Below are 18,305 nucleotides of genomic sequence, written 5' to 3' on the forward strand. Positions count from 1 at the left end.
TGTATATGACATCACTGCTGTATATGACATCACTGCTGTATATGACATTGCTGCTGTATATGACATCACTGCTGTATATGACATCACTGCTGTGTATGACATCACTGCTGTATATGACATTACTGCTGTATATAACATCACTGCTGTATATGACATCACTGCTATAGTTCTTGTCTCCACAACCATAGAAATCGAAAGAATTTCATTATATTTCCATGTCCACAACTGTCCCATGTGACCTCACTGCTGTGGTGGATTGTGGGTGCTTATGCCTGTCAGCGAGTCTGTTTGACTCTGTCAGCCCCGTCCCTCCCTTTGGGTTCATGAGAAGAACATGGAGGGCTTGTTGGTCATCTTCCCACTCCCTGTCTGTCCCCCCTTGCCCTCTGTCTCTTTCCCCTACTCTTTCGCTCATTTCCTCTCTCCCACGGCTCTAGGGTGTTGTCAGGCCCTCTATCGTTGCAAAGCAGGATGATGTTTTATTTCTTCTTCTCCTCCCGATTTAACATTGAAAAACCCCAACCTCACTGAGTGACTCATTGAAATAATAGTTGCTTTTCAGCTGTATCGAGTTACTTTTTCCCTCGCTTCTCCCCCTCTTCTTCTTCTTCCGTTCCCTGTATGAAGGCCATTTTTAAATGAGGGCCTTTCACAGAGGAGAGAGAAAGCAAGAGAGTGAGAAGGAGGGAAAGAGAGGGAACTTGAGAGTTGAAGAGTTGGAAGAAAGAATTTGAAGAGCCCTGTAATTTGGTCTTGATCTTCACGACCATGACAGACAAATGACTCAATATGAGTTTGCGGCAGGCACGCAGGCAGCCCGTCAGCTCCTAGCACACAGCAGCCAGCTGGGCTGGTTGGAGGGGCTGGCCCGGGATCAGTTTTTCGTTTTTAGGTGGAGCTCCTCTTCCTATGTTACAACAGGAATACGCCAGTCATACTTACCAAACCGGTCCCACTGTGAGCTTGCAGCTGTGAGAGAGAGAGGGAGGAAGAGAGAGCGAGAGCGACAGAGCGAGGCGGGAAGACATACAGTGTGGGTAAAGACACAGCGAAAGGGAGCATGTAGCTAGCCCCCTCCCACCCCTTGAGTAGATCAGATCTGTGCTTCATGACTGGACCTCTGTTACTCTGCTGCTCTGTTCTGCTGCTCCGCCAAGCCATGCATTGTTCCCTAGCCTACTGTACTCTACTTGTTGCTCCCGCTCTGAGAGAGGCACATACAGTAAGCAGTACAGTTACAGACCATTCCCTCTGAAACACTTGGACTGTCCGTGGCTCCACTGCAGTGGTGAGTACTTGTACCCCTGTTTGTGAGGTTCCTTCATTTCATTTTCCCGGGCAAGATTTTCTCTGTTCTTTTATTTCTTTGTACGGTCAACGATTTCAACGTTCTGGAAGAGTTTGTGAACGGAGCGAAAGAGAAGTCGCCCGAGTTGAATTGCTGCGAGGACTTGTCTTGAAACGGGTAGAGAAATTGGAGCTTTCGACAGGGGTTTCGCGGAGAGTGTAACTGATTTCAGAGTGGGTTGGCTTGGGAGAGCTGGCGTGTTAACTGAAACTCTGTGACGCGTGCCTCTGCGTTCTGACTGACTGACTGACTGATGCTGCTGAGTCACGACGCTAGCTGATCCTCACTGCACGGCCTCATGCTGGGTGCGTGTGTGCCTCCTGGTGCCTGTCTGTGTGTGAATGTGTGTGTGTGTGTGTGTTGGGTGCTGTGTCGTTGGATCTTGTGATATGTGTGTTGTTTGTGTGTGTGTGTGTGTGTGTGTGTGTGTGTGTGTGTGTGTGTGTGTGTGTGTGTTTATATGTGTTTGTGTTTGGCTCCACTAGCCACAATTAGCCCTTTTGCTCCTTGGTGCTCCAGTACATGACAGTGTGAGCGGTGCCTCAGATCTCTTCTATGGAGCCAGACAGGCAGAGAGAGGGATGAAGAGAGAGAGAGAGAGAGAGGGATGAATGGATCAGGCTTTATGACTATTTATCGTCAGCCTCTCAAGCCTCTATTGATTTCCTTTTCCTGGGCCGTTGACCGAGAACAAAAGCCTCACACCAAGCCAAATCAAGAACCCTGCTAAATATCAATACATTCAGCCTCACGGCTGTTTATTGATCTCTCTTTATTGATCTCAAGCACACACACAGACAACACAGAAACAAGCGTGCACGTACACGGCCGGTCCTTGTTCAGTGTGTGTTTAGAGGCGAGGGGCTTTGACAAAGATCTATGTTTCTGAGGGAGTGTAGAGCTCTATTTTTTATTTCCCTCTCTCCCTCTCTTCCTGCCCGGGCCTCTGGGGTCGACATCTGGAGCAGCAGCCAGCTAACAAGAAACAAGGGAACAGAGGGAGTGAGGAGAATGAGTGATAGAGGAGGGGAAGGAGGTATGGGGCCAAGGGCCTCCCAGGGTACCTCCCCAAGAAGGCCTGCTGTTTTGTTTTGTATTGTTCATGCTTGGACTTTCTTAGTACATGGATGAAGCTATACACGGGGGGTCAGTTGGGTTTATATAGCTCAAGACCAAAAATGTACAAAAAAGTTTGCTAAAATCAATCCAATGCAGCGGCTGCCGTCCTGCACATCGTTCTCTCACTTTAAGAAAGCAGAGCGTAGAGACAGTGCCAGACAGTTTGCCTTGCCAGTCAGCCGTTTAGGCAGTGCGCCGATTGCTTTGAATTTGATGTCGCCATTTGAACTTGGCCAGCTGTTTTATGCGCCGGTTACTTCCACATTGATGTCGGCATCCACTAGGCTTTAAGAAAGCAGAGCGTAGAGACAGTGCCAGACAGTTTGCCAGCTGTCTTCCCCTAAAGTAAATTGAGATAAAACGTGCCAAAATGTGCTACATAATTACTCGTGCCTATACACAAATACATACAATTGTTGTGGATATTCTTACACAGGGATACTCGAAGTCAATCTCAATATGAATCATTGTTTATTGTCAACGCGCTGGAGAGGTTCCAACCAACTCAATGCACCATAGTACACATGTCAATCAGGCGCTCTGCTGGGGCAGTCCCAGCAGTTCTCTTATATACGGCTATACACAGACAAGTTATAATTGCATGATTTCGCATAATTAATTCATCCCTAACGTTTCGTTTCATTCATGTGACCTTGAAACGGAGATATCTTTCGTTCTCAAAACAAGGTCTGGGCATACTGCCAAGTTGCAGATACTGATAGTGAGGATTGGTTCAGTCAGTCACGTGCACGAACACAGAAATTGGTTTATAGAACAGCACATGAATAGAACACAGAAAAGGAGTTATAAGAAAAGCACAAACATGAACATTCCCATCACACGATCATTCAAAATAGTACACCAGAGAGCATGATTTGGCCACAGAAGATCGTTAGCTTCTTTGAAAAATTTACTTTGGATTGTTTTAAGCATGAAATTTCGGGCAGCGCATGCCTACCAAACAGCTGATTGTTGGGTTGAAAAGCAGTTAGGCCATGTGTACTGAACAAAAATATAAATACAACAAGCAACAATTTCAAAGATTTTGCTGAGTTACAGTTCATATAAGGAAATCAGTCAATTGAGAGAAAAAAAACTAATTATGCCCTAATCTATGGATTTCACCACATGACTGGGCAAGGGTGTAGCCATGGGTGGGCTTGGGTGGGCTTTGGCAGCCAGGCCCACCCACTGCAGAGCCAGGCCCAACCAATCAGAATGAGTTTTTCCTCACAAATGGGCTTTATTTCAGACAGAAAGTTGAGCGTATTGAACATTTCTGGGCTTTTTRTTTCAGCTCATGAAACATGGGARTAACACTTTATATGTTGCGTTTGTATTTTTGTTGAGTATATTACATTTAGAGTTCATGTTAACACCATTTTTTTCACGTGAGGAGAATAACATGTTTTCACCTCACATGTGATTTGTCGTTTCACATGTGAAATTTGCYGTTTCACATGTAAGAAAACTCCACATGTGAAAATCTCACTTTCACGTGTGGAATTCCACGTTCGCGTGTGAAAATATAACTCTCACGAYGAACTGCATTAATAAAACGTTCAAACGTGAAAATCGAATTTGCAGTTTTACAACTTTTATATGTGAAAATCCAACTAACATGTTGATTTGCAAGTTTACATGTGGGCCTGAAATAGTGTCATCCTCACATTTGAAAAGGTGATGTTAACATGTTGCAGCAGCAATGTGGAATTGAAAACYCTGTATTTCCATTCTGTAAAAAGGTAACTTAGCCTAGTATAATAATTCAAYCGCGTTAAAAATAATAATGTCTTATTTCTGAGCCATCCACTTATTTCGYTGCCATCCATTGTAGTCCTCCATGGTGTTGCACTGTGTACTTAGCACTACCACTAGGGAGAGGCATTCGGAATGTTCCTGCTGCAGGCACGCGCCTCACTTCTTCCTACGTTTGTCCGTGGTCGTTGGAAGAAGGCCAGTGAAAAGAACAAGAGAAGCTAGCTCTCCTTGTCTCCTGTTTTCTGGTTTGTACGCATGGTTACATTTTCAAAACCAAAAAATAACACGTTTAACTAAACTGTGTCGAAGTTCTGGTCATTTTGATGTATAATTTAATTGTTTTGACTTGAGTGAAAAACAAGTGATATTTTCCCATTTAGTACATTAGTGTAGCCAACTTTTGTATGCAAGTTCATGAGAACAAGATGGTGTTTCAGATGTGTTTTTTTTTGTTACGTTATAAATGTTGGGGCTCTGAAATTGTTTTCTTTTTACAAACGAGGGTTTACATGTGTGTTTCCATGTGTACATATGAACCACGCTAATGATATGCATTTTCAAAGTTTACTTTTGCTGAAGTTTGTATCTAATGGTCGCATGTTAATTGCTAACGTGGCCAAAACTATGTGGACACCCCTTCAAATTAGTGGATACGGCTATTTCAGTCACTCCCGCTGCTGACAGGTGTATAAAATTGAGCACAGAGCCATGAACTCTCCATAGACAAACATTGGCAGTAGAATGGRCTTACTGAAGAGCTCAGTGACTTTCAACATGGCACCGTCATAGGATGCTACCTTTCCAACAAGTCAGTTCGTCAAATTTATGCCCTGCTAGAGCTGCCCCGGTCAACTGTAAGTGCTGTTATTGTGAAGTGGAAATGTCTAGGAGCAACAACGGCTCAGCAGCGAAGTGGTAGGCCACACAAGCTCACAGAAAGGGACCACCAAGTGCTGAAGTGCGTAGCGCGTAAAAATCGTCTGTCCTCYGTTGCAACACTCACTACCGAGTTCCAAACTGCCTCTGGCAGCAAAGTCAGCACAAGAACTGTTCGTCGGGAGCTTCATGAAATGGGTTTCCATGGTCAAGCAACCGCACACAAGCCTAAGATCACCATACGCAATGCCAAGCGTCGACTGGAGTGTTGTAATGCTTGCCGCCATTGGACTATTGAGCAGTGGAAACACGTCATCTGGAGTGATGAGTCACACTTCACCATCTGTCAATCTGGCAGTTAATCTGGGTTTGGTGGATGCCAGGAGAATGCTACAGTACCTTCCCCAATGCATAGTGCCAACTGTAAAGTTTGGTGGAGGAGGAATAAGGGTGTGGGGCTGTTTTTCAGGGTTCTGGCTWGGCCCCTTAGTTCCAGTGAAGGGAAATCTTAACGCTACAGCATACAATGACATTCTAGATGATACTATGCTTTCAACTTTGTGGCAACAGTTTGGGGAAGGCCCTTCTCTGTTTCGGCATGACAATACCCCCGTGCACAAAGCGAGGTCCATACAGAAATGTTTTGTCGAGAACTTGACTGGCCTGCACAGAGCCCTGACCTCAACTCCATGGGAGAATTGTAACGCTGACTGCGAGCCAGGCCTAATCATACAACATCTGTGCCCGACCTCAGTAATGCTCTTGTGGCTGAATGGAAGCAAGTCCCTGCGGCAATGTTGCAACATCTAGTGGAAAGCCATCCCAGAAGAGCGGAGGCTGTTATAGCAGCAAAGGGGGGACCAACTACATATTAATGCCCATGATTTTGGAATGAGATTTTCAAAGAGCAGGTGTCCACATACTTTTGGTCATTTAGAGTATGTCAAGTGTTCATAACAGAGGAGATGTTATTGTTTCTGTTTCCGTGGTTACGCCAGTCTGACCGTACAGCTCCACTTTTGGCCATGTAGTGTACTTTTCTATAAAGAGATGGTTTTGAAGTAGGGCTCTGTATAGAGTTAATCAGTTAACTCGAGTTAGCTCTTTGCAATTTTAAGTACACAATAATTTGTTGTTGATATGATGAATTGCATTGTCTGAAAGCGTTCACTAGATACATCCAACATGCATAATCTTTACAGAGAGAAATGTATAATAAATATACTACACATTGGAAGAGAAACCCGGTGTCGGCGTGCTTGGTCTAATGGTCAAGACATTAGTMTCTCCCATGGGAGACCCGGGGTGTAATCCCGCTGGTTACAAAAGAAAGCACATGTGAAAGTTTCAATATCACATGTGAAACGCCGGGAAACCAAATCTGAGTCGTGAAAAATCCATGTAAAACATCAAACGTGTCTGAAAAGCAGGTCTGACTCGTGAAAATATCATGTGTTTTTGCCACTTGAAAATCCATGTGAAACTTCACACGTGTCTGAAAACCACATCTGACTCTTATACAAATTCCACATTGTTCACACGTGTGTTCATACATGTGTTTTTTTACGTAACTTTTCCCCACCCAAAAAATGTAAGGGAAGTGACGGGATTTCAAACAGAATGGAATCTATTAATGAATAGATAGGGATTCCAGTGTACAGCCTGGGTGCTGTATTCAAAGCGCCATCTCTCTAATACTGTGCTCTGTGCCAGGCAGCCCAGCTCTGTTTAACCAGTGGTGTAAAGTACTTAACTAATACTTTAAAGTATTATAACTTAAGTCATTTTTGGGGGGGTATCTGTACWTTACTTTCCTATTTATATTTTTGACAACTTTTACTTTTACTTCACTACATTCCTAAAGAAAATAATGTACTTTTTACTCCATACATTTTCCCTGACACCTAAAAATACTTGTTACATTTTGAATGTTAAAGCAGGACATAAAAAGTGTCAAATTCACACACTTATCAAGTGAACATCCCTGGTTATCCCTACTGCCTCTGATCTGGCGGACTCACGAAACACATGTGCTTCGTTTGTAAATGATATCTGAGTGTTGGAGTGTGCCCTGGCTATCAATAAATAAAAAATATATAACTAAATAATATGGCTATATAAGGAATTTGAAGTGATTTATACTTTACTTTTGATACTTAAGAATATTTTAAACCAAATACTTTTAGACTTTTACTCAAGTAGTATTTTACTGGGTGACTTTCACTTTTACTTGTAATTTTCTATTAAGATATCTTTACTTTTACTCAAGTATGACAATTGGGTACTTTTTCCACCACTTTGTATAACTATATACCCACTGGTCTGTGCCAGGCCAGGGCACATCTCCACCGCCCCACACTACCAACAGGGGGAGGATGGATGACATCACCAGCTGTCACGTTTGGCGTGTCCTGCCTGGACATCCAGATTTACAGAGGAAGTGAGGAAACCTTCATGACCACTGCTGCAGCCTTTCTGCTCTATAACACCACTAATCATGTCACGACACATATGATCCCCCGGTCCTGTCTGTGGAGGAGGATGAGAGAGAGGAAGGGGCGGGAGGGGTTGAGACACTGAGCACCATCCCTCATTACCTTGACACCCACGCTGGGGTTGTTTTACAATGTTTTACAATGTATCTTAATCGAGCTTTGGGCCACCAGGAGCCGCCAGAACAGCTTCAATGCGCCTTGGCATAGATTCTACAAGTGTCTGGAACTCTATTGGAGGGATGCGACACCATTCTTCCACGAGAAATGTCATAATTTGGTGTTTTGTTGATGGTGGTAGAAAACAATGTCTCAGGCGCCGCTCCAGAATGTCCCATAACTGTTCAATTGGGTAGAGATCTGGTGACTGAGACACACACACACACACACACACTCAGACATACAGACATCTTTTACACCTATGCTCCTTAGAGATCCCTCTTTCAAAGTAACTGAGATCTCTTCTTCTAGCCATGGTAGCCAAAATAATGGGCAACTGGGTATTTTTATACATGACCCTAAGCATGATGGGATGTTAATGAATTAACTCATTAACCACACCTGTGTGGAAGCATCTGTTTTCAATATACTGCATCCCTCATTCACTCAAGTGTTTCATTTATTTTGGCAATTAACTTTACATATGTTACCCGCTTCTTCTCTCCATCTTTCTGCTTCCGCTTTGAGAGAGAGATGGACATTTAATTGACATCTCACAGTCCCTCTCTCTCTCTCTCTCTCTCTCTTTCTCTTTCTCTCTTTGAAGTGCAGCTGGTGGACCTCTCGCTCAGCCCAGTGTGTGCGCGCGTGTGTGTGTGTGTGTGTGTGTGTGTGTGTGTGTGTGTGTGTGTGTGTGTGTGTGTTGTGTGTGTGTGTGTTGTGTGTGTGTGTGTGTGTGTGTGTGTGTGTGTGTGTGTGTGTGTGTGTGTGTGTGTGCGTGCGTGCGCCGCGCGCGCGCGCGTGCGGTGCGTGCGTGCGTGTGTGTGTGTGTATATGTGTAGTGCTTTGAGGTAAAAAAAATTCTCAGGCACAGTTTTAGGCTGATGTGAAGTCAGAATGTAGATTGTGCTGTCATATGGAATAACGTTTTCCTGCACTTCTCTGATGCTGTTATTGCTGATCTCAACTCAGTTTTTCTCTTTGTTGACCATGTCAACTCTCATATGCAGGTCTAACTGTTACTAGGTCAGTGTGGCTCTCAAGTATTTGGAACATTTCTTTGTTACTGAGATGTGTGTCAGTGTGTTAGTATGACTCTTCAGTACTCTAACTACTGATCTGAGGTCAGTATGACTGACATTGTCATGTATAGAGGTTGTTCAGGTCAGCGGTCACTCTGTCCACAGCGACACCCTGGCATGATACAGTATGATGTCATGGATGAAGTTACTGATCTAAGGTCAGTTCTCTATTAATTGGTTAAGGATTTGGGGAGGGTAAGCTGTTAAGCAGTTCCAGGGTAACTTCTACCCAGATCATTGTTCCTCTTGGCCACTGCAAGAAGTGGCACGAGCAGATTGCAGTGTGTTGGTGTAGAGTTAGCTTGATTGCCAGTCTGTTTCTAGTCTCTAGCCAACTTCTTATGGAATTCATGGCATGACAAGGCTATTGTACAGTGTCTCTGGGGAATAAGGCTCTCTTTTGTTGTTGCCAGGGCAATAGAAGCTATTCAGTAATGAGCTCAGCCCCAAAAATCCAATAATGACAGCTATGGAACTGGCAACAGTGAGCCATGGCCACAGCAATGGTTAGAACACAAAATCACAACCCGATAGAGAACACACATGTAGCTTTCAGATTCTTTCTTTTTAAACTTTGACCCCTTTTTCTCCCCAATTTCATGCTATCCAATTGGTAGTTACAGTCGTGTCTCATCGCTGCAACTCCCGTACAGATACTAGTATTGTAAACATAAATACAGTCCACATCATTTAATTTCCAATAGGAAATCTCTCAAGGGCATTTTTCGAAAATGAAGCCATATTTAGTGCATCTATGAACTTTACTGACAATATACAAAAAGGATGAGTGAGCGATTATAAACATATGGCAAACATTTGTTTTTCCAATAAAAAACCCTTTATTCTTCTTAGGAGAGCAAAGGAACAGACAGGACTCATCCATTCTCCTCTCTKTCCATCCTTTCTTATTACAGGGCAGACACGTCTTCAGCACGGCGTCTAAAACCTGTGCTGGTCTTTTTATCTCTGACCTGTGTTTTTTCCCTTAGCTCTCTTATCTGAGCACACACCACCTCACACATACACACAGACACACACCTCTGTGCTGTGAACAGTCAGACATCCATCACTGTCATACTGTTATTGTGCACATGCTTCAGATTACTGGAGAACCAGCAGACATGTGCGCAAACACACACACACACACATTCACGCTATTTCTTTTTACCCCCCCCCCCCCCRCRTRCTCTCTCGCACATACACACACATACACAGGACCATGAGATCTGCGGTTTAAAGTATGGTGACTTTAAAGCACTTAGTCAGGGCATGCCTTCTGTCATCAGCGTTATCTCTGTGTTGGTCAATAGACGCTTCAACCCAAGGTTCCTGCATCACTTCTCTCATCAACACTTCAAGCTAGTCAACCATGCCATCCATCATTAAGGCAATAGCCAAAGCCCTTGTGCCGATCAGTAACTCTGTCAATGTCACTCTATGGGTTTCGACTCCCAAGTCATGCCCAGAGGGGCCACACACTCGTGTTTGTTTGACAGAGTCTCACACACCCTTCTGATAGTTTGTTGACTCTCATACGCTCTGCTAAGGTTTCCATCATCACCAGCTTTCTAGCATATCTGTAGTAAACAGTTTCCCAGCGTGGGCGTATGAAGCAAGTTACCGCAGGGCTTTGTGAGCTTGGCAATGGAAGTTATGACAGCTCTGCTCGGAGCTGCACTTGGTTCCAATTAGGTAATGACATGCAAACCATATGGTGGGGGTCAAAAAGACTGTTATTCATTCCGTTTTTATGTTCTGAAGGATCCAGCACATTTCACCTGTCATCATTCACCTGTACATGCAGTATACAGACAGCCTTATTTCCCTCAGAGCTGAATTAAGTGTTTTAAGTGTTATTCTGTTATTTTTTATTATTTATGTGCAATGTAATTCAGTTTCTTGATCATATTAACTGTGTATGTGTACATGCATGTGAGATAAATCAGAATAGAGTATAAGTCATACTGTAGCACGTATCTCGTATTAAAATCCTTTCAACATGCACACAAACCATCTGTATACTGTAGTGGTTCCCAAACATTTTGGCCTGCGACCGCCATTTTGATTTCTTTATTTTTATTAAGACCCCACCATGTAAAAGAAAGTTATGTCATCAACGGTCAATGTTTACATTTGTCATTGGGACTATGACAGTCTATTACAAATCAGTCTGAAAGTACTTTTGATCATATTTCAATCTGAAGGAAGTGACTAGGACGTGACTAAAATGATTCAGAAAGGTATTGGGAAGTTCAGAAGATCCTCAGGCAATCATTTAAAAAAAATCTTCTGTGTAGAAAAGAACGTCATCATTGAAGCCAGTCTGATTTAGTTCCTGGTCTTGTCCATTCTTTTCTAACGAGTCCTGTGCAGCTTCTGGGCATTGCAGAGGGAAACAGAACAGTCTTTCTTAGAGTCTTATCTTTCAGTGATGGAGTCATTATATTTTGTAGCTTAAACCGTTCAAAAGACACAGACAAATTTGTAGGAAGAAAACACAAACCGTTTATRACAACAGCATCATTTGGAGGCTACCGGAGATTACTGACGTAAACCCGGTTCTATGAACAGAGCAGAATGTTTTATATTTTCAGTTTCTCACAGGACCCCATTTTCAAATCAGGTGACCCCTAGTTTGGGAAACACTGGTATAATGGTTTATGTACACTTTACAGTGCCTTCGGGAAAGTATTCAGACCCCTTTACTTTTTCCACATTTTGTTACATTACAGCGATATTCTAAAATGGATTAAAAAATAAATCATCCTCAGCAATCCGTACACAATAACCAATAATGACAAAGCAATAACGGTTTTTAGAAAAGTTAGCAAATTTATAGTTTTTCTTTTTGTAAATAAAACATTTACATAAGTATTGCTATGAGACTCGAAATTGAGCTCAGGTGCACCTTGTTTCCATTGATCATCCTTGAGATGTTTCTACGACTTGATTGGAGTCCACCTGTGGTAAATTCAATTGATTGGACATGATTTGGAAAGACACCCATCTGTCTATATAAGGTCCCACAGTTGACAGTGCATGTCAGAGCAAAAACCAATCCATGAGGTCGAAGGACTGGTCCGTTGAGCTCCGAGACAGGGTTTCGAGGCACAGATCTGGGGAAGGGTACCAAAAAAATGCCTGCAGCATTGAAGGTCCCAAGAACACTGTGGCCTCCATCATTCTTAAATGGAAGAAGTTTTGAACCACAAAGACTCTTCCTAGAGCTGGCTGGCCCGCCCGGCCAAACTGAGCAATCGAGGGAGAAGGGCCTTGGAACCCGATGTTCACTCTGACAGTGCTGTAGAGTTCCTCTGTGGAAATGGGAGAACCTTCCAGAAGGACGACCATCTCTGCAGCAATCCACCAATCAGGCCTTTAAGGTAGAGTGGCCAGATGGAAGCCACTCCTCAGTAAAAGGCACATTACAGCCCACTTTGAGTTTGCTAAAAGGCACCTAAAGACTCTCAAACCATGAGAAAAAAGATTCTCTGGTCTGATGAAACCAAGCGTCACGTCTGGAGGACACAGCCAAGACAACGCAGGAGTGGCTTCAGGACAAGTCTCTGAATGTCCTTGTGTGGCCCAGCCAGAGCCCGGACTTGAACCCGATCGAACATCTCTGGAGAGACCTGAAAATAGCTGTGCAGCAATGTTCCCCATCCAACCTGACAGAACTTGAGAGGATTTGCAGAGAAGAATGGGATAAACACCCCAAATACAGGTGTGCCAAGCTTGTAATATCATACCCAAGAAGACTCAAAGCTGTAATTGCTGCCAAAGGTGCTTCAACAAAGTACTGAGTAAAGGTGATATGTAAATGTGATATTTCAGTTTTTATATATAAACTCAGCAAAAAAAGAAACGTCCTCTCACTGTCAACTGCGTTTATTTTCAGCAAACTTAAAATGTATAAATACGTGTATGAACTTAACAAGATTCAACAACTGAGACAGTAATGGAATAATGTGTCCTGAACAAAGGGGGGGGGGGGGGGGGGGGTCAAAATCCAAAGTAACAGTAACGTACTGGTGTCTAGTATCTGCATTAAGTACTGCAGTGCATCTCCTCTCATGGACTGCAACCAGATTTGCCAGTTCTTGCTGTGAGAATGTTCCCCACTCTTCTACCAAGGCACATGCAAGTTCCCGGACATTTCTGGGGGGAATGACCCTATTACGTACATTTTAGAATAAGGCTGTAACCTAACAAAATGTGGAAAAAGTCAAGGAGTCTGAATACTTTCCGAAGGCACTGTACATGCTCTTTTGTGGAAGATGCAGTGGAGTTGATATGAAGTAGAATCGGGAATTGCCCAATATGTAACGGAGCAGCAGGCCGAAAAGCCATTACCCTCTAGTTTATGTTGGATTGAGCAAGCACACTCCAATTGAATTGGCCTCCATGATTTCTTTGTTAGTGTAAATGTGTCTGCGGTAACAACCCATCCTGTCTGCGTGTGCCTTTGTTAGGACTATCACGTTGCCACAACATCTTCCTTCACACTCTACCCAGTCATACAGATTTAATGGTCAGATTTAATGATCATTTCACATTTTAAACACCCATTACACTGCTTACACAAACCAAACCCATCCTGACCAGACCAATCAGTCAGATTCCCTGTAGAACATTTTCCATCATTTTTTCATCCTTCGTTCCGATCGGGGATGAAAGAGGAGGAAATGGCTGTAGTAGGTGCCCCGTGTGCATGTTTTTGTGTGTGGTACCTGTGGCTCTTCATTTTGATAACAGCTCTGAAACCTATTTTCTTTGCTGGATGTATGCGGCTTGTGTGGAGGTTGATATGAAAATGCTCATTACATCTCGTTTTATTCATTTCAGAGGGCAGATAGGCCTGCAGTAGAAAGCTGCGGTGGAATTAATGTGTGTTATTTTAGCAGGTCAGAGATCAACACGTCATATTGAGATGAGACAATTAGCTATGTTACCTGAGCAGTAGCAATAACACTCACAGATTGTACGATAATGCCGACGACAGATTGTACTGGTGTGTGTGTACCCACGCGTTTCCTGTTTGTATCACCAATGATGTCATGCAGTGATATACGACTGGTGTGAGTGAGGGGGATAATGACCTCAGCACCTGGGGGGTATCGGGAGACGGGTATCAGCGAGGGCCAGCTCCCAGTATCAGGACTTTCTCCCAATCAGTATATGGTCTGGGGCTCCCTATCTGGACTCAAGCTCTGGAGCTGAATCTCACCACCTCCATGGTGATCACAAATCACCAACACAGCATGAAAAAACCTCTCGATTTGACAGAAGGTCAGGCACAAAGAAGGAGCGCTTTGATTAAAGAGGGGTAAAGTATTTATTTCTGAGTCAGTCTTAACTATTCTCAAGCTGACAGCGTTCTCCCTGTAGACATAGAACATTTAAGTGTTCAATGATGTATGATTTGGTATACAGGTTTTATAGAGTTTACAGTGAATTTATGGTTTGAAAATGAAGGGATACTATCTCTACTGGCAGATGGGTGTCACTATTATCCTGGCCTGGGCTGTCCTGTGCTGGTCAGCACAGAAACAGACACAGACAACGACACACGGTTTGACAATAGAGACTACTAGCTGTGTCCGTCCATCTTAGAGAGAGGGGTGTGAGAAGGCTGATGTTAGAGAGGGGGGGTGAGAAGGCTGATGCTTAGAGAGGAGGGTGGAGGGGTTGCGGCCGGGGTGAGATGGCTGTTGTTAGAGGTGGGGGTTGAGAAGGCTGATGTTAGAGAGGAGTGGGGGTTGAGAAGGCTGTTGTATAAGAGGGGCGGGGTTGAGAAGGCTTGTTGTAAGGGGGGTGAGAAGGCTGATCTTAGAGAGGGGGGGTGAGAAGGCTGTGTTAGAGACAGTGGGCGTTGAGAAGGCTGTTGTTAAGGGGGTGAGAAGGCTGATCTTAGAGAGGGGGGTGAGAAGGCTGATTTTAGAGGGGGGGGTTTAAAAGGCGGATCTAGAGAGAGGGGGGTGAGAAGGCTGTTGTTAGAGGTGGGGGTGAGAGGCTGGTGTTAGAGAGAGTGGGGGTTGAGAAGGCTGTTGTTGTAGAGGGGGGGTGAGAAGGCTGATGTCAGAGAGGGAGGGGGTTGTAGAAGGCAGATGTTAGGGGGGGGTTGAGAAGGCTGTTGTTATAGAGGGGGGTTGAGAAGGCTGATGTTAGAGAGAGAGGAGGGGTTAAGAAGGCGTATTTAGAGAGTGGGTGTGTTGAGAAGGCTGTTGTGTGGGGGGTGGGATTGAGAAGGCTGATGTTAGAGAGGGGGGTTGAGAAGGCTGTGTTAGGAGAGGTGGGGTTTGTGAAGGCTGTTGTTATAGAGGGGGGTAGAGAAGGCTTATTTTAGAGAGGGGGGTTGACAAAGGCTGTTGTGGAGGGGGGGGTTGAGAAGGCTGTTGTTGAGAGAGGGGGGGTTGAGAAGGCTGATGTCAGAGGGAGAGGGGGTTGAGAAGGCTGATATCAGAAAGGGGGGGTGTGAGAAGGCTGATGTTAGGGAGGGGTGGTTTAGAAGGCTGTTGTGTAGAGAGGGTTGAGAAGGCTGTTGTTGGAGGGGGGGGTTGAGAAGGCTGTTGTTAGAGAGGGGGGGGGGGTGAGAAGGCTGATATCAGAGAGAGGGTGTTGAGAAGGCTGATGTTTAGGGAGGGGGGGTTGAGAAGGCTGTTGTTAGAGAGAGGGGGTTAGAAGGCTGATGTTAGAGAGAGAGAGGGGGTTGAGAAGGCTGATGTTAGAGAGAAGGGGGGTTGAGAAGGCTGATGTTTAGAGAGAAGGGGGGTTGAGGAAGGCTGATGTTAGGAGAGAAGGGGTTGAGAAGGCTGATTTATAAAGGGGGTGAGGGAAGGCTGATGATATAGAGCGGGGATTGAGAAGGCATGTCAGAGAAGAGGGGGTTGAGAAGGCTGATGTTAGAGAGGGGTTTGAGAAACCTGTTGTTAGAGAGAGGGTGGGAGTTGAGAAGGCTATAGTTACGGGTGCCGTGGCCTTGCTCTGCCCTGGCGTGGCGACCACGCTCCTCTCATCTGGTCCATTGCGCCTCCATGGAGCTCTGCCAGGGAGCAGGTTATCAGCCAGCCTACTCTCATTCATAGCCGTAGCCACAAGACTTAACCTACCATGGTAATTTCACAAAATGAATGGTTCTCCTTTCCTACGACAGCTGTGCTGCTAACTTTTAAACATTAATGGAGAGACCACAGTAATTTTTTTATAGCAGGAATGTTATCCTTGAACATGTTGAACTGCAGAATGTGTGTGTGGGTGTGTATATTTATTGAGGCTCAAGGGCCACAATCAATCATCGCCAAATTATAATTATTTATAGATTCTTGAACGTCTCATTTGGGCTGTGGTGGTTAATGGCCGTTGTAAAACTATGAGTCTGTAAGTACATAAAAGTGCTGAAGTATAATGTGTGTGTGTGTGTGTGTGTGTGTGTGTGTGTGTGTGTGTGTGTGTGTGTGTGTGTGTGTGTGTGTGTGTGTGTGTGTGTGTGAATGACTGACCCTCTAACCTATACATCCATAAACTGAACATCAGTACTCTGCTTCTCTCCTATTCTCCATTCCACTCCATACTTGTGTGACTGGTTCTTGTACTTCCTATCCCCAGCCCCAGAGTGCGCTGTTGCTCCAGCACGGCCCCTTCCCACCCCATCCTACCCTATACTGATTTATGATCCTCGATTCCATGAAAGCTTCTCTTGTACTCCGCACACCTCCCCTCCTTCTCTTCCTCCCTCTCAAATGTTCTCTCTCCCTATGGCTGTTAATGAGCCATGTGTTTAAAAGAAGAGTGGGGTAACTTTACCGATCAATGTATTACTACAATATAAACTGTACACAGTTGAGCAATCCCTGTCATCAGTCTTAGATACAGTAAACCATGTGACTGGTCAATCAGGTCAGTCCTCCCACTAGTGTTTTACCCCATTGACTTAGAATAACAAACTCCAGCCTCAAGTTTTTTACTGGAAGATCGACACAATATTTCCCCCAAGCTGTTGGTCAGATGGTTGTTGCGTAAACTACTGAAGTGAAGTGAGGAGGTTGGACCTGCCCCAAATGGGTTGTCACAGTGTTCTTCTGAAGAGGTTCAGCTGAACAGGAAATTTGGGAATGGTTGGTAAGGAGAGRGAGAACAGCGTTCTGGCTTTAAACGTGAGGGCTGGGAAACTCTCTCTCTCTCTCTCTTTCACTCTCTCTTTCTCTTTCTCTCTCTATCCCTCTCTCTCTCTCATGTCATTCAATCTGCCCTAAAGATCCGGGTGCTTCTGGGCAGCGCTGGAACCTGGATGGATTTGTGCTCGACTTCATCGGTCTGAGACGATTTGATTGTCTGTTAAGAGAGGCTAGTTTGTGCAGTTGCACTGCAAGCCGCATCACTGGGCTTTGATAGTCAGATCATGCATCGTGCGCAGGGAGAAAGTCAGGGATAAGTGCAAGCGTAGTCTGGCCCATTTACGAAAATACAAACTCATATTTATATTCTTTGTTTTTATATATGATTCATCAAATTGTGCCACTTAACATTGTATTTTATCAGGTCAAGTGACATTAGAATGATCTGTTGAGATGTAGATTTTTTCCACCCGTGATAAAGATACGCTATATATTTAAAAGTATGTGGACACCCCTTCAAATTAGTGGATTTGGCGATTTCACTCACAACCGTTGCTGACAGGTGTATAAAATCGAGCACACAGCCGTGCAATTTCCATAGACAAACATTGGCAGTAGAATGGCCTTACTGAAGAGCTCAGTGACTTTCAACAGGGCATCGTCAAAGGATTCCAACAATCAGTTTGTCAGATTTCTGCCCCGCTAGAGCTGCCCCGGTCGACTGTAAGTGCTGTTATTGTGAAATGTCTAGGAGCAACAACGGCTCAGCCGCGAAGTGGTAAACCACACAAGCAAACAGAACAGGGCCGCCGATTGCTGAAGCATGTAGCGCAGAAAAATCGTCTGTCCTCAGTTGCAACACTCACTACCGAGTTCCAAACTGCCTCTGGAAGCAATGTCAGCACCAAGCGCAATGCCAGTGTCTGCTGGAGAGGTGTAAAGCTCGTCGCCATTGGACTCTGGAGCATTGGAAACACGTTCTCTGGAGTGATGAATCACGCTTCACCATCTGGCAGTCCAACGGATAAATCTTGGTTTGGCGGATGCCAGAAGAACGCTACCTGCCCCAATGCATAATGCCAACTGTAAAGTTTGGTGGAGGAGGAATAATGGTTCTGGCTAGGCCCCTTAGTTCCAGTGAAGATTCATCTTAACTCTACAGCATACAATGACATTCTAGACGATTCCGCGCTTCCAACTTTGTGGCAACAGTTTGGGGAAGGACATTTCCTGTTTCAGCAAGACAATGGCCCCGTGCACAAAGCGAGGTCCATACAGAAATGGTTTGCCAAGATCAGTGTGGAAGAACTTGACTGACCTGCATAGAGTCCTGACCTCAACCCAATCTAACACC

The 18,305-nt window shown here is 44.6% G+C and overlaps 1 pseudogene; it reads left to right on the forward strand.

Moving 5' to 3' along the window:
• LOC111954298 (SAM and SH3 domain-containing protein 1-like) overlaps positions 1 to 18,305 on the forward strand; it is a 323,047-nt pseudogene that overhangs the window by 182,344 nt on the left and 122,398 nt on the right.

This window comes from Salvelinus sp. IW2-2015, linkage group LG28 (genome assembly GCF_002910315.2).
Source record: "Salvelinus sp. IW2-2015 linkage group LG28, ASM291031v2, whole genome shotgun sequence".
Lineage (NCBI taxonomy): Eukaryota > Metazoa > Chordata > Actinopteri > Salmoniformes > Salmonidae > Salvelinus > Salvelinus sp. IW2-2015.